The 15,988-nt window shown below is 34.4% G+C and overlaps 1 protein-coding gene and 1 long non-coding RNA gene across 6 annotated transcripts in view; both read right to left on the reverse strand.

The window, feature by feature from the left end:
• LOC129730606 (uncharacterized) overlaps positions 1-15,453 on the reverse strand; it is a 50,544-nt gene extending 35,091 nt beyond the window's left edge. Inside the window, exons 1-2 of the long non-coding RNA XR_008728887.1 lie at positions 15,342-15,453; positions 1,921-1,941 (exon numbers count right to left, since the gene is read on the reverse strand). This is a non-coding gene — a long non-coding RNA (uncharacterized LOC129730606). The remainder of the gene's footprint in view (positions 1-1,920; positions 1,942-15,341) is intronic.
• Positions 1-15,988, reverse strand: part of LOC129730604 (uncharacterized) — a 583,914-nt gene that overhangs the window by 157,102 nt on the left and 410,824 nt on the right. The gene's annotated exons all lie outside the window — the stretch shown is intronic.

The raw sequence follows: 15,988 nt of genomic DNA on the forward strand, positions 1-15,988 counted from the left end.
CATTTTCTGTTTCCATTTAGGGTGTACAATTTATTATTGTGTTTACTCAAGTTTACACCACAGATCTCGAATATAGTGTTTAAAATTATTCTACTTTAATTTCAGCGTGTTTACAATTCCATATGTTTTTTTATGTTACAGGGTTGAGGTTTTTTAGTTACATAAAAAAATGTATTTGTTTCCATAACAGGTTTTTTTATGATTCAATATCTGTTTTGTTTTCTAATTTTAAACAAATAGAAGATACTTTTTTATCTGTTAGATTTTTTTTCTTCACATATATCTGTTAGATGTTACAAACTATTTTACTACAAAAATAAACTCTAGCACTCTGTCCTCCGATTAGTAGAATTGATTGAACTTCGCACCAGTGTTGATGAGTTTGAGAATAATCGTTTTTAGGTTGCTTGTTTCCTATTATTAGTTTGATGAATGAATCAAATTTTTCACAAGAAACACCAATGTGATGTTCGTAATACTTTGCAAATGGAATGAATTTATTTTAACTTGTATGTGATTTGTTTTGTTTAATTAATATTTGATTTGAAGTCAATATGTTAACCATAATTGAATAACAGATTTTATAATTGATTTTAAGTGTTAACAATTAACAATTGAGAATTAACAATTCTGTTCGCATGTCATTCTATGATCACGTTTCACCAACAAAAGGAGCAATTTGTTTGCTACTTATAGCATTGCTAAATTTCGAATTTGTGTTGGAATGTTTGCGTCATAAACCCTAAATGTCATTAGCAAGTCTTTTCCTTATTGTTGATGAAAGGTTCAGGCGGAAGAACCATTGTGCACAGATGAAGGCCATAAATGTCATGAAAGTTTGATCGACGTGTTGTGTGGTGTACTTGTTCCTAGCAGTTGTTAGTGCTGCTCAGTGGGTCAGTGTCAATGAGAATGAAAGAGGCGATACCGGTACAACCGTTGAGTTGGTTTTGGTTTCTAGCAGCAGCCATATTGCTATATTGGTGTCTGGTGTGCGTCTGCAGCAGCGTTTTTACAGCGTTTCGAAGCATTTCGCTTCGCTTAGGCATAGCGTTGCATTGGGCGACAAACAGATGGCAACAAACCAAGTCGCGTCCCAAACGTACCGATTGTCACTTGCACTTGACAGTGTGCGGAGATGCAACATGAAGAAAATAAACACAATGCACAATGAAGAATGTAAGATGTTGGAACGTACAGAAAAAAAGGGGACATGAAGCGGAACAAGTCAACATAAAAGGTACATTGAAAAGCACTTATTTATACCACTTGTACACAGTGAAACAGATATTTGCAGTATATTATTTAATTATCTAACCTGATTTTGAAACTCGGAAACGGAAGGAATGTGTGTAGTAGAGTAGTTACAGTTGTATTATTAATTTATTCGTTTTCAATTCTGTTTGGCGCTATGAGCTTGGTTCCTTACACACAGGCTATTGGAGCGTGACAGAGCTTTTTATTATTCACAGCGGTCGCTTGGAAAAGTGTATGCGTGTGATCGTAGTTTCTTCTTTTCGCTACAGAAGTGGTAGATATTGCGGTGCAGAGTGGCAAAAAAGTTGAGAAATATTTAAAATCTGTACAGAGTTCCCTGTGAGCTGGCTTAGTTGCTTGCTTGCTTGCTAGTATAAATATTCTAACACTGTGTGAGGTTTAACAGTTGCTTTCATTGCTGAGCTGGTGTGGAAGTTTAGCTAGAGCTTACTCTTGATAGGATTTTCCCTGACATTCCCTGTTGTTAAGATTAAAGGTAAGGAAGAAAATTTATTTTGTTCGTGTGGTGGCGAAATTGCGCTTGTTACTCTAGACAGAAAGCTCGTTTGTTAGTTCGATTTATATGCAGTTTTTTTTTTGTTTTTACGAATACTATCAACTAGAAAATTTTGTGTGAATGTGAAGTTGGTGAAGAGGAATTACATTGTCTATTATATAGTTTGGCTGTAATTAAGAGAAAAAGCACAGAAGAGTAAGGTAGAAGAAAAGAAAAGAATGAAAAATGACGATTAATCAGATTGAATTTGGTCGTTGGTACGAGTTTTTTGTATGATTTCTTATTTATTTAATCGGTTGGTAGGGAGTATGGATAGGACATGAATGATAATGCAGGAGGAATGTTCTTGTTTTGAAAGATGAGATATTTTACAAACAAAAAAATGAACATCAATGATCATACTAGTTTGATGTTTCGTTTGGAGGCAACAAGTGTTAATTTATGTTTTACTTCAAGAACTTCAAGAAACGATTTTCAGCACAAATGTGTAACCCTTTCGTAGTTTTGTACGAAAGATTAATAGTGATATCATTTCGAACATTTTTCTCACGAAATATTTCAAACAAATAATACTAGTAAGACCTAGAGCACTGCTTACATGTTTTGTTAAACTGAGAATTCTTTTGTAAAAAGTATAACGTTGCATGTAAGCGCTCTAAAAAGGCAGAATAACCTCGTTTCAGATATAAAGGCTTCAAATATAATTTCCTTAACACATTTTTTTCTCGGTCATGATTCATAACCCATATGAAATCCATTTCAAGTGTGCAAAAAAAGCACAAACGTATCAACGACCTTACAGATTTGAAAGCGTCCTTCAGATTTGGCTCAAAGTTTGGGGAATGGTTTATATAAGGTCACTATTCCAACTTGGTGCCAAATGGACCCTCGCTCTATGGGACCGTACCTTTTTGATAAAAGCGCTCATTTTCGTCAAAAACTCTTTCTTTCTTTTAACTATAACAACGAAAACATAATGTCTAAAACTAACTGATTTCTGACGAAAATTAGTCAAGAAATCTAAAATAACATTAATTTCAGGCCACAGTGTTACCTAAACTGTTTTTAACTTGGTCTCGTTAATAGTTAAAATATTAAAATTCATACCAAAATTACTTACTGATTATTACAAATTATAGCAAGTTTTGTAAAGTTTTTGGCAGAAAAAGATCAGAATTAGTTAGAATGTACAATATTTTATCAATTGAATAACATGTTTTGTTATAAATATGCTTTTAAAAACCAATTTCGATCATTCCAGTATATGATAACAAAATTTGATATTCTGTACTTTTTATCATTTTAGACTATCAATAATATTAATGGCTTTTTTATTTCTATCAAGTTCAGATATATTTGCGTTACCCGTTTGTTATAATCGTTTGATCGGGAACTGCACAGCAAACTATGGTTGCCCTGATGACGAGGAAATCTACCTTCGAAACATTGGCTTATGTCGAATTTGTTTTTACGGCAGGACTATCCCGCCCCGGACTACGCTTTGCAGCTGAAAAAAAATACTTTCCGAGCAGTTGCAGTGGTGTGCGTAATACTAGAGGTAACTGTCACTTTTGTTTTGGTCATTATCGCCATTGTCTTTTATCGCATTTGTGCTACTGTGCGAAAAATTTACCAATTTACTGAAAAATGACAAAATAACAAAATAAAGTAAATGAAATTCAACCTGATGTTCGACACGCGAAGAACGATAATCAAAGCAAACCGATTTTGACACATTATTTTTTTGATTTTGACACATACGTGTGAATGTGTTGGTGTCTTCAAAACTGCACTCTGTTTCTTGCGCGTACTGTCCGGGACAGAAAAAGGGTAGTCCGGGATAGTCCGGAAAATGAAAAAAACAGTGATAGGACAAAGTGGTGTAGTCTGCGGGGTAGCTACACCGCAAAAACGAAAACGACATTAGACAAAAATTAAAGGTGTTTGAAAGCAATCCGCGACCAAAATTACCGTCACAAAACCATATTAAACACATATCACCACGAGGTATTTTAGTAAAATTAAATGGACATTCTAGTTTACGCATTTTGAAGAAAATTAGTCAAGGAATTTTTGAAAAGCATCAGTTTTGTGCGAAAGTGTTGCCAGATATTTTATTTTTGCATTTGAAGAATTAAAATATTTTTTCGGCAAATATTTATCACTCAGAGGAATTCTGAAGATATATGGATTTTAACCGATAAACACAGATGTTTATTATTTCGGAACTTTGAAGTTCTAACTTAAACATCGAAAAGAAATGTTTTTTATCGATGAAATTTCCTCTAGGAATAGTATCTCAAACCTTAAAACTATTGACTTTCAACAATGTCTAGGCAACTGGTAACATGGCCAGTCAAAATTGATATATGGGTCATTCCATCTCAAGTGTGCACACCTCGTGTACGAGATCTTCTCAGATTTGGCTCAAGGTCATTGCGCTGAAGTCCCAATTTTGGTGCCGATCGGTCCACCCCTCGCCCCGTGAGACCCTCTCATTTTAAAAAAAGGTGCAATTGTTGTCAAAAAGTGTTGTTTTCTTTCAATTATAGCTTCAAAAACATGACGTCTAGAAATAAATTGATACATGAGTTTTGAAGAAAAATAGTTGAGGTTTCCAAAAAAATATCAAAACAAACTGATTCAAAATAACTCTCTGCATCTTTTAAAATCATCAGAATACAAATATTTTTAAAAATGTTTGAATTTGAATTTTTATAAAAAAACTAATCTACCATAAAAAAATATTTTTCATTTCTCCATCCTGGACTTTTTTTAAAAGTTGCGTATTAACGTCAAGTTTCTTTGAAAAAAATAAAAAAAATTCAACTCTTTTTTTTTAATTTTAAATTTTGATCAAAAAAATTTTTTTTTGTACAAAGTATATTTTTTTATGATGCATTTTTAATTCCCTACAACTCATTCTCAGACAGTTTTTTTTATACAACCAACAGATTCTGGGCTACAATGCTTCGAATAAAACTTATGCCAAAAAGCATACTCCCTTTCAGAATGTAACTCATGGGTGTAAAAAATCTCTCCATCTGTGAAAAATGCTCAGTTTGCTAAGCCAAATACGTGTGCAAAGTTCCATTCGAATCAAAAATGGTCGATTAAATTTTCGCGTATTTCCAGGTCATTTGGAATGATTTTGCTGAATTGCATCGTGTTACTGAGAAAATTTTACCCAAAACACATCAATTATGTAGAGGTATTGTGAGGAAAAACGTGAGTTACAGCATGCTCAAGAATCTTTTAAATTGCAAAATTAAAAAAAAGTAATGTATACTTTTCGGATGTTCGTGGATCATGTTTCAACATGATAAACTTGCTTTTTCATGAGCTTTACTTTGGTGTGCCGGCTGAATGGCACCTTTTTGCCACATCACACGGCAAATGACCTAGTGATGGTTCAGTCACAAAAAGAGCTCTATGACTGGGCGCTGGAGAAATGTAACTTGAATGTCAAGTTTGTGACTGCTGCCGAGTGCGTGGAGGAAAAGATGTTCTTATAAAATCGGTTCAACAACGAAGCAGAACGATCCGAGGCATCTGACCCATGCAAGCTGCAATTCCTTCTGGTATCAACTCTATAATTTTTAAAACAGTTCTAGTTCATCAGAGAAGTTCATCTACAAAGTTCTATCGATGCAGCGTACACAAAAGAAAAAACAACTGAGAAGCCACCACGCAAGTTTTGTAGCACCAACAAATAAATATACTCTTCTTGTTTTTATGTGAACTTGAAAAATAAGAATTCAATTTAAAAATTCAAAAGTTTCTTAAGAATGCTATAACTCGAGTTTTTCTCATAATGCCTTTACGTAACAGGTGTTTTTCGTGTAACAGCAACACGATGCAATTGTCGAATTTTAAACCAAAATATAAGTCAGAAAAATGTACTTTAATTTTTCAACTATAAAAATAACATGTCTGGCAACACTGACATTCGAAATTGTTATATTTTTGATTTCTTGAATATATTTTTTTTTTCAAATTGCAATATTCAGAATGTCCATAATCAACTCAGTATTAGAGATATTAACAGAATGATAATAAGAAATACTATATCTCGAGTTTTGCTCATAATACCTCGGGGTGACAAGTGGTTTTTATGTAAAGTTTGCTCAGGAACACCACGGAATTGTTCAATTTGAAATCAAAATATACTCATTTGCCGAAAAATGCAATTTCACTTTTCAAATGTAAAAACAATATATCTGGCAACACTGTCGCTCTAAAACTGATATTTTTTGGATGCCTCAACTAATTTTCTCCATAATTCATGTATCAATTTTATTTCTAGACGTCATGTTTTTGAAGCCATAATTGAAAGAAAACAAGACTTTTTTACGAAAAATTGCACTTTTTTCAAAAAAAGAGGAGAGTCCCACTGGGCGTGGACCGATCGGCCCCAAAATTGGGATTTTTGCGTAATGACTTTAAATCAATCATTTCACGAAATTTGAGTCAAATCTGAGGTTGTCGGTTACATGTTTGTCTCTTTTTTTGCATACCTGAGATGGAATGACCCATATATTTTCTGAATTCTTTATTTAATTTCCTTAAAAATACATCATCCAGAATGTCAAGAATTGCAACAGTTACAGAGATAATAGTAAAATAGAAATCGAAATTATAACTAATATGCTCACAAATTTGATTTTATTACTTAAAAATGCTGTAACCCGAATTTTTCCCATAATATCTCCGAGTGATAAGAGTTTTTCTCGTAAAATTGTTCCAGAAACACGTTGAAATTGTTAAATCTGAAATCGGAATAAGGGGCCATCCACATACCACGTGGACAGATCTTTAAAGATTATTAACCCCCCCCCGTGGACAAATGCCCATATAAATTCTTTTTTTTTGTAAGGACAGTGGACATTCCACACCCCCCCCCCCCCAAGCTGTTATCGTGTTATGTGGATGGCCCCTAAGCGCATTTGCCGAAAAACCCAATTTAATTTTCAAATGCCAAAAAACATCATGATACACTACCGTTTACAATTGATATTTTTCCAGATTTTGTGTCTTATTTTTCTCATAACTAATATGTCAGTTTTTTTTCAGTTACTGTGCTGGATCGAAACCCGTACAGTATCGAAATCCGTACACCTTGATGTTTTTCGTCAGTTTTAAGCATTACAAAAATGAAAATTCATATGATAGTTACATGTACAAACATGTAACTATCATATGGGTTTTCATTTTTATAATGCTTCAAACTGACGAAAAACATCAAGGTGTACGGATTTCGATACTGTACGGGTTTCGATCCAGCACGATATTAGGTATTTGTAGCCATTATCAAAAGAATACTAGGTCATTAATACTCAGGTGAAGGAATATGACAATAGAGCAGGTTTATTTCATATGTAAATGGCGCAGCTCTACTTACAAATGTTAATCTTCTGTGTGAAATAATATCTAATTCGATTACAAGGCAAAAAAGTGACAATTATTAAACAGTAACATGTAGAGCAATTCCACAAAAAATGGGCAACCAATTTATTCGACCATTTTTTATTTGGCTGAAACTTTGCACCAATGTTTCTATAGACAAAAGATGCCATTTTGTGCTATTGGTTCAATTTATTGGAACACGACTCATTTTTGAGAAGCTATTGAAAAATGCTCTTCTGGAAAGGTATTGATGATTGCAAATATATTTAGAGTCAAAACGGTTAGTTTGATCGGTGTGACGTTTTTGGCAAAACTGTAGATAACAATTTGGTCTTTCTGAAAAAAAACTACACTCTAAAAAAATATACTATTTTTTGAAAAAAAAAAACAAGGAAAATTGAAAACTAATTGTCTACATAAGCTCAGTTTTTTTTTAAAATCTAATTTTTTTTAAACTACAAAAGATTACCCAAACAATGAAACAAGTACGATCATGGAGAAATCAGGAAACAAAAGTTATGATGTTTTGGAATTTTTTTTTTCAAATTTATTTTTCGAGGGGCATAGTTTATTTGGAAGGACAAAATTATTATCTACAACTTTGCCGAAGACACTATGCCAATCAAACAAATCGTTTTGGCTGTAAAAATATTTTTATCTAGAGAATAACTAGAGAGCACTCGATTTTTTTTTCGAAATATTATAACTTTTTTTCCTGATTGCTCAAAACAGATTTGAAGAAAATGAGCTATTTTAGATGATTAATTATTATTTCTTATCTTAACTTTTTTACGAAAATCAATTTTTTTAAGTATTTTTTTTCCAGAAAGACAAAATTAATATATACAACTTTGCCGAAGATGTCACACCGATCAAATAAACCGTTTATGCTTTAAAAATATTTGAAATCATCATAACCTTCCCAAAATAGCATATTTGAGTCGTGTTACCAAAAATTAAACCAATAGCATAAAATGGCATCTTTTGCCTATAGACTTGCAAAGTTACAACTCTATGCAAATCTTACAACCAAATCAAAAATGACAATTTAAAAAAATATTGAAACTGCGACATTTTTTTTGCGAAACTACTCTTTAGTGGTACTGAGCAATAACGGTTTTTTTGTTGGTGAAAACATATCTCTTTTTGGCCTCTTTTCTTCTAGAGCGAGCTCGAAAGTGCTTACGGGAAAGCATCATTTAAGTTTCTGAAAACCTGACTAAATTCGAGATGGCTAAGGGCACCAACATTCACGGGACCGGTTAAAAAGCTCCAATCGTTTATTTATTTTTAGTTTGCGCTCTACGTCAAACATGTGTTGAAAAATGGTCGACTCAAGCAAGAAAAAAAAAACTCTCTTGAGCTCAAACTGGAAAAAATCGAATGATTATTGTTTTTCAACCATTTCTGTGAAGTTTGGTGCTTTTAGTCAAGTCGGAAGTGACCTAATTGATATTTTCCCGTAAGCCCAGATGAACCCGGCGAGCAATTGCTATGTGGCTGTTTGACGCACTTCCGAGCTTGCTAGGGGCACCAAAATTCATAAAAATGGGTACAAAGTTATAATCTTCCATATTGTTCCAGTTTGAGTTCTAGGTAAATTTTTTTCGCTCTTGTCGACCAGTAGTGTACAATGGACCAAAAACCGAATTTAGGAGAAAATTTCGATCTAGAACTTGATACCAATATTCTACCAAAGCACATAATAAAACGTGTTTTGAAGGAGCCCGTGACCGAAACTGCCATCATTGAACCCATTAACTATTTATTGGTCAAACACCGCTTAACCAATATTCTACAGAAAAACTTTCTTCTGCTAAGTTGTTGTATATGATGAAGCGCTTATTAAGAAATTGACAAAAATTAGGGTGGTTAAAATTTTCGATGAAATCAAGTTTATTTTCACTTTTTTAGTTTTATAAATAGGCTACAGATGATTTACAATAATCAGCCTCGTTAATTTTGAACAACTTTGTAGTAAAAAGTTATACTCTATAATAACCCATTTAAGTTAAAAAACAGATTTTTTAAACTGATGTTTTTATTTTAATGTTACAAAAAAATTGTTTTTGAAAGACTTTTAGGGCTCATTAGGCAGACAATGTGTGCAGCAGGGGAAGCGAAAAATGAGCGAACTGAAAATATGATAAAATATACCGCAACTCGACGGGACTTGAACCCGCAATCTCCCTGTCTCAGGCATGGTGTTGTAAGTCCCGTCGGGATGCGGTATATTTTTTCAAATCTGTATCATATTTCCAGTCCAGTCGCTACTGCACACATTGTCTTCCTTAGTGAACTTGAATGTTAACGGGTAAAAGCCGTTGTTAAAAATAGAATTTAGTTCGAAAAAACTTTTGGGGCTTATTAAGAAAAATAATTTGCAATGCTGACATTATGAATATCTCAATTCTACTTAAAGTTATTGATGTTTTGCATAAAATATATCCCTTTTTCATTCATTTGTTGTTCTTTTTAGGGCATACATAAAAAAACATCTCTTGGTCTAAATTAAAAGGGCACATTTGTCACTATATATGGAGAATTTTTTTAAAATTTGTTATTTTTTATAAGGCCGTTACAAATTTTATTTTCATTTTATGTTACCCCCCCCCCCCCTTCAAAAATCTTTAGTATTGGAAGGGGAAGAAAAAAAAGTTCCGTTTTATTCATTTTATTTGTTCCCTGACAGCATTAATGCTTAATTTAGCAATGAACAAGTCCAGTGACAGAGAGAGTGTCGTCAAAAGGCAAGCAAAATAGATAATAATAATAAAGTGTTATTTTTCAACATTTATTTGAGTGCAAGTTACAAACGTCATAACTTTCACACAAACTTTTATCAAAGATATTTCTTTTTTTTTCGTCTCGGTGTTATTTATTTTTTGCCTTAAAAACATGGCAAAAAATAAATCATTTTAAAATTTTTGCATTAAAAATCACACAGATTTGATTTCTCGGTATTGTTCCTAAAACTAGAAATTAATACTTTTAATTTGATTTAAAAAGATCGAAAATTGATCAACTGGTGAACCAGATGAGTTTTTGGAAAAAAAAATAAAGCCGTTTTTCATGATCACCCTATATCGGAACTGGTCATAGCAAATGGTTTTATAGTGCTCTATTTAAACAGCAGACATGGATCTTCATCGAAAATATTCAAACCCGTATTTTTGTCGGGTCGTTAGGGCGACCAGGTCCGAAATAGGGTGACAATAAAAAACGGTTCAATTCGATGTACATCAATTATAAAATTCTATCGTTTAAAAGAACACAGATTTGATTTCTTGCTACTTTTTCTGATAACTAGAAATAATTACCTTTAAATTGATCCAATAAGATCGAAAATCGATCAATTGGCTCAGAAGTTATGAATTTTGGAAAATAAAATATGTCGAATAAAACCATTTTTATGGTCACCTTATTATTGAACTGGTTTCCCAAAAAGCTTCAACTGTGCTCGAAATTGCAGAGATTGATCTTTGCCGAAAAAAACCAAACCCATATTTTTTGTGGGATCGTCAGAGTGACCAGTTCCAGAATAGAGTGACCATAAAAACGGCTGCATTCATTCAACATTTTATTTTTAAAAGCTCATAACTTTTGGGCCAGTTGATCGATTTGGGATCTTTTTGGATCAAATTAATGGTAATTATTTCTAGTTTAAGAAAAAAATAGCGCAAAATTGTAAAATTATCATTATTTCTGTCATGTTTCCAAATTGAATTTACTCAAATATTAATAAAACAAATTTAAAAAAAATCATAGAGTCTAATGAGTCTAATTTTCGATAGTTAAATAAGCGCTTTATCATATAAAGCAACTTTTTAGAAGAAAACTTCGGTTTCTGGATCGTTGTGCAGTTTTTTTTATAGGGGAACAGCTCCATTATTCACCTCATTAAGCCGATATTCACGAAGTATGCACGGATAAAACACTAAATTTTCACGAAATCATTCAACAAATAAACAAAATACGATTACGTGCTCTTATGGAACCGCCCAGCATTGTATATTTAGTAAACATAGCTAGATTTATTCTGAATTTCGTAAAACAAACCATTTTTCACAACGCTTCCATATCCATCTAAAAGTCACGGCTCAATTATTCATCTCACGACGCCCCCATATTCATCATGACTGAATCACATTATCATGAATGAACGTGGCCGCAACCCGTCGTAGTAGGTTACCTAGATATCCGTTGTAGTTGTTTACGTGCAGAATTAGTAACCTAGGTAACCACTGCAGTGCTGTCAATTTGTGTCAATTATGTCGAATAATTCAACATTTTCAATATGTTTTTTTTTCGTATTAATAGAAAATGATTCGACAATTTTTGATTTTCTTCAACGCAGTAAAAATAGATGAAAATACATACAGTTGAAATTTAGGAATTGTAGAAATTCATCTCATATATTTCTGCTAATTCAAGCTTTTTTAGGAAATTTGAGGTGAACTTTTCAAAGATTAAAGTATTCTTAGTGTAGTGAGTGATTTTGTTAACTGATTATTATAAGAAGTGGTCCGCTAGCGATGAAAAAAACTTTGGTTGGCTGCTGAACGAGTCCCGTTTTAGCCGTGTATAAAAATGCGCGGATGTCATTTTCTGAGGTAGGTTATTGAATTACATGAGTTTTCGAGTGCAGATGCCAGACTATAATATCAAGTTTAGAGCTTTTAAGTGAGTTTTCGAGGATTCTACTTTATAAGAAATCTAAAGTGAACTAAGAAGAATCCATTCCATGGATTAGCAGATTGGTTTAGTTAGAAAATATGCGTTTTTCCCTGTTTTCAGTTGTTTTCATGTTGTATGAGAATATATGGGATGAGATGAATAATGGAGCAGTTCCCCTACGTTTTGTTCACTTGTATGAGCATTTGAAATCTTCCACCCCTGAAACCTCACGAGCTCATTTTGGTTTACACAGAATGTACGCTAGTTTAGAAAGACATAGTTCTGTGTTAAAATTGTTCCTTTATCGCACGTTCCTGTTTCTTCCGAAAAAGCTCAGCTTTTAGCGGTGTATCACTTATATGTGCAAATGGCAATTCGCTGAATTAACTCAAGTCACCCAGGTTTTACAGAGTCCTGCGAAGAAAACTTGTGTTTTTGAATGAAGTTTACATCTGACGTGCAAAAAAAGTCAGTCTGATTATGTGTGGTGGTGTTCATCAACTTGAACTGGAACTGGAAAAAATAGTTCAGCTGGACTTCAACATAACATCCTAAGCTATTCAAAGCTTTGTGAAAGCGGGACGATTAATCCGAAGCAGATATTGAGGTCTGTATATTTGAGTTGTTTGTACCACCGAAGCTTTTTTGAGTATTTGAATATAACAGTAAAACTTGCTTCTTTTATTTATAAAAAGGCATAATGGAAACATAATTATTGAGTCTCATTTACAAATAACCAGATTGAGAAAACCAGTTTCCATGCAGCAAGCAGCCGAACAGTTTCCGTTCCATTAGAATACAACAAAAAAACCGTTATAATTCTTCCATCACTTTTCGTTTGCTCCCCTTGAACAGGAACACCTGCCGAGAGCGTGCATTACACTCTATCGATTCGCGGCAAACACCTCTAGATATGACCGCGATAAAATGTCACGGAGCGGTTAGATCGTGTCCCTATGTGCTTTCGGTGAACTTCATTTACAAATGCACGGAGAACTTCCAGCAGCACTAACGGTACACGGCAGTCAGAAAACGTCGCGTGGTGCGACCTTCATTATTGTGTCAATAAAAAATTATAATAATTTTACCCGTTTTCTGCATTACCTTTTCTAGCGATGACTAGAGCCCGACGGAACAAGCGTCCGATGGGCAGGACATCCTAGACGTAAAAATCAGTCACTCTAGAAGCTCACTACTACATAGCTAGGTAAGCTGTATGCCAGGACATTAGCATGAATGAAAAATGATCCAGCTCGGAACAAAGCCGAAAGGGGGTAGAAGGGAAACACACAAACCGCTCCGTTCCCATATATTGGTACACGGCGATCAACCGTCCGGATTGTGTTTACTATCGTCAAAATTTTATGCAGATTTTCCAAATTGCTGTTTTCCGTGGTCCGTCGCCAGTCTGGGCGGGTGCGTGAACACGTGGCCTAGCTAATAGCGAACCGCGTTACCGGGTGTAAGTTTGGCCCCAAGGCGTGTTGTTACGATTAATTGGAGGTCTACCCGTGTTTAATATTTGGGAGATGAATTTACCCAATACAGTGATTTTAAAATATCATTCATCAGTTGGAGTTAAATAAACGAATTAGCATATCGCATGTGAATTTTTCGAATTTTATGAGAGGCATTGTAACTCCGATAAATCATACCGGGGAAACGTTGAACATCTACCGCTTTGTTAGGGCGGTAATTAAACCCCACGTTGATTGAAGTAAAGCACAAACTAACACTACTAAAAACGGTTGATGGGTGTTATTTACAACCATTGTGTAATCTAACGAGTAAATGTTGGGTATAAATATGAGCGTAAGAATAAAACCAAAACTAAAAAGGAATACATTTTTACAGATTGCCGGATAACAATTGGAAACAAGAGCATATTACAGAGGATGTGAGTCAGAAATTACGAGGGTGTCACTGAACTCTATAATAACGATCTACCCAGTGATTTCTTGGGATAAAAAACAAGGAGGTTTTTTCATTGGGTTCTAAACATTCAATGCTATCGAAAGAAAACTACCAAGCATCGGGTTTCGTCATGAAGTCGAAACGTGTTTTGTACCTGAGCTTATGACCGGTGTCAAAAAAGTTGAACATTTTCGCCCAAGAAGCGGTGGACTGTTTTCCCTTGACTATGACTCCGGTTTTAGTGTTGTCTTGAGTAATGCTCATATGCTCACTTGTGTTGCGATTTTTTTTTTCTCCACTACTAGGCAGAGTCGAAGTCCAGCCAGCGAAGCCAAGCCAGCCGGGAAGGGTGTGCTTGTAAAATATTAACTTTTATTATTGTGAAATTTTCCCAGCGCCCGCTGCTCGGTCGCATTCATGCGGTGCAAAGTAGAGCATGGTGGCGGAGGCCAGAGAATCCAAGCCAAGTCCAGTGGATAGGAACGACGTGGCCGACGAAGATTAATCATGTGGTGTGGAAATAACAAATGAGCTTTCGTTTATTGGATTATATTTTTCGCCGCGCCCGTTGCGCGACTTGAACTTTTCACGGATGGCGGGTAGCTTTTTTTGTGAGATTCGATGTGGCATTGAAACAGAATCACTTTTTTTATAATTTTTTCATTAAATTTTATGGGAGTTAACTCCACGGTCAATATTGTTAGTAACACAATAAATAATCAACAAATACAAAAATTTGTTTCTATTAAATCAATTTTACCAAAAATGAATGAGTCAAAAATTTGGCTGACAATTCGACTGTGAAAAACCAAAAATGAAAAGACGATCAATCATCAGGTCTCTAATATTGACGATCCAGGATATATTTATCATCTCCGTCATGGAACTCGGTTTCTGTCGATAGCATTTTCCCGGGGTGTGTTTTCTCCTCACTTCAATACAGATAACTGCCAGTCGGTTTTGTCATATGTTGTGTGTGTGTTTTTCCTTCTTAAGGCTAAACTGGCGCAAGAGTTCTATACGGAAATGTTCTATAGAAAATCTACGCTAGAAGTGAATTATCAAAATCGCTAGTTCAAAAGGAGCAAACTGTACCGCAAATAGTGAGAGATTCGGAAGAAAAAGTGACGCATCGCAGTATTGAAGGAGCACAGTGACTAGTCAGAAAGATATATAAATTTGGTGTCACTATCAGAAAAACACGCGTGTTCGGGTGATCAAACGAAGGTGAAACGGTGTAAAATTCGAAAACTATTTGAGGTGATGAAAAAGGTGAATATGTGAGTAGGAAATTGTGTGATTAAACTGAGAGAGGCGATAGGAATTGATGCTTAGTTTTACACGGTGAGAGGTTTGCATATAATACAGCACTTGGTGTTAAGCCAATCGCTACATCATCTATAGTTCTGGTGAATACGGTGACTAGAAACTATAGGAGAATGGATTGATTGAGCGTTACTCTAGAGAGGAGAATGAAGAAGGATTCAGAGAAATTCGAAAGGCGCTGATTATATGTACTATTTGTAAGGATTATTAGGTAAAGCGAATTAAAATAATATGAAACTCATACCCAAGATACTGGTGGGAATGGTGGATACGGTGGAATTTCTTTTGTTGCGACATTGCTCGGTATCTCACCCTTTCCTTTCTTCAAACGTGATACACGTTGCTTTGATCTTAACATCAAAGCCGCCTGCATTTTGATTTTTTTATTTTTCCGTTTTCCTCTTCAATCAAATATTACGTCTTGGATATACTCCAATTCTTCTTGCTGTTTTTTTTTGTTTTTGGTTTTTGGTTTAGCGTTTTTGTTTTGTTTTGTTTACGGAGTTTAAAAGGATAACGTAAAGTACAGTTCCTTTATTTTTCTTTTGTCATGTTACTTGGTTTTTCCTTTCACTGTTTCGCTAGTAATGGTCATTTCTGTCTGCTTCTGTTTCGGTATAAAAATATATCGTCATGATAATGTCTGTGCTGCTCGAACCTTGACGATAACGTTTCACTGCTGGTCGAGGCAGCCTTTCGGATAACGCAGAATATTTGGTTACACGTTTGGTACACTAGACGACGTCGGATCATCATTATTACTATTTAGTATAAATTTGTTGAAGTTCAATTAGCTAGCGATTCTATTTTCTTCTCGTGCTACTAAGAATAATTGGTACCAGAAGAATGTGGTCGTAAGCACTGGGTTTCACTTCACTTAGCCTTAGAAAA

This window comes from Wyeomyia smithii, chromosome 3 (genome assembly GCF_029784165.1).
Source record: "Wyeomyia smithii strain HCP4-BCI-WySm-NY-G18 chromosome 3, ASM2978416v1, whole genome shotgun sequence".
NCBI classification, from domain to species: domain Eukaryota; kingdom Metazoa; phylum Arthropoda; class Insecta; order Diptera; family Culicidae; genus Wyeomyia; species Wyeomyia smithii.